General features: G+C 38.0%; 1 protein-coding gene across 1 annotated transcript in view; it reads right to left on the bottom strand.

Annotated features, from left to right (window-relative positions):
* LOC106459137 (venom allergen 3-like) overlaps positions 1 to 1163 on the bottom strand; it is a 31963-nt gene that overhangs the window by 10729 nt on the left and 20071 nt on the right. The gene's annotated exons all lie outside the window — the stretch shown is intronic.

Genomic DNA, 1163 nt, shown 5'->3' with positions numbered 1-1163 from the left:
AACCCTTGAACCATTCTTTACCAAAGAAAAGTGGGACTGATCGTCCCATTATTAGACCCCCTAATGTTAAAAAAGCAAACATTTTCAATGGAGTGATTCGACCCCACTACCCCCAGATTATGAGTCGAGCACCCTAACCATGACAGGCCCTAGTACTGCGAGTACTATGAAATATAGTATATTAATTGGTAAGAATTTTGCTTGCGTAGACATACTTTCAGTTGCGTAATACTAAAAAAAGCTTGCTCAACATAGCAACATTTATAATAGGGGTGGCGCGATACAGCGATACGATACGATACATAAATCGTATCGTGAAGCCGTGATACGATTGTATCGATACGTTGTCCAACACGATACGATACGATTTATGTATCTTCACGAAATTTGGCAAGCTTTCAGTAAACATTATAAGTCTTTTTGTACAGAAAAAAAATAGAATTTCTAATAAATTTCGATATTTTTTTTTATAAATCTTCATATTTTTATCTGCTATATTCACTACCCTAATTTTATGCGAAGTCGGTCAGTTTGACAAGCCTCGTAACCACCATAAATAATACAAAATATATTAAAATTGTCCTGTTTTTCTTTCTAGAATTACTTCAAATTGTAGCAGGACAATGTCAGTAATATAGATAATAAATTACAGACAAGACTGTCAAGCTTTGTAACAAACCGTTGGTAAAACTTTTGTATTTAGAAAAATATCGTTTGTTTTTGTTTTAATTTCGTCGCAAAGCTACACGAGCGCTACCTACGCTAGCCGTCCCTAATTTAGCAGTGTAAGACTTGAGGGAAGGCAGCTAGTTATCACCACCCACGACCAACTCATGGGACACTTTTTTGCCAACGAATAGTGGAATTGACCGTCACTTTATAACGCCCCCACGGCTGAAAGGGCGAGCATGTTTGGTGTGACGGGGATTCGAACCCGCGACCCTCAGATTGCGAGTCGAGCGTCCTAACCACCTGGCCATGCCGGGCTTGGAAACATATCGTCTCACGACATCAATATCTAGATTCGAATCGTATCAATTACCAGTATGACAGAAACACCATGAAAACTGTAATGTAATTCAATGTATGCTCGAGGTGTATGATAAAAATATATATTTAAAAAATTCCTTTGTGTCGAGTCTCTCTCTTGTATACAGGCTAGT

This window comes from Limulus polyphemus, unplaced genomic scaffold (genome assembly GCF_000517525.1).
Source record: "Limulus polyphemus unplaced genomic scaffold, Limulus_polyphemus-2.1.2 Scaffold566, whole genome shotgun sequence".
NCBI classification, from domain to species: domain Eukaryota; kingdom Metazoa; phylum Arthropoda; class Merostomata; order Xiphosura; family Limulidae; genus Limulus; species Limulus polyphemus.
The sequence above is the reverse complement of the archived record's forward strand: the minus strand, read 5'-3'. Positions and strand labels throughout refer to the sequence as shown.